The following is a 219-nucleotide window of genomic DNA, read 5'->3' as shown; positions in this document are numbered from 1 at the left end:
GGTACATGTTCTGAGTTGTAACAATTCGAATGACTAAAGAAATACAAATTCAAAATGCTAGGAGGCCTTTTTGGTTATACAGACACAGAACTGCAACACTAAAAAAACTACACTACAAGGCTTTTTAGTAGGACAAAAAAACTGGGAGATGAGCAGAAGAAAGTCAAATTTAGAGCTTAAGTCATCCCTCCTTACACAATAATGTATTAAAAGTCAAAG

This window comes from Corvus brachyrhynchos, unplaced genomic scaffold, assembly GCF_000691975.1.
Source record: "Corvus brachyrhynchos isolate BGI_N302 unplaced genomic scaffold, ASM69197v1 scaffold146, whole genome shotgun sequence".
NCBI lineage: Eukaryota > Metazoa > Chordata > Aves > Passeriformes > Corvidae > Corvus > Corvus brachyrhynchos.
Note: the sequence above shows the minus strand (reverse complement) of the source record.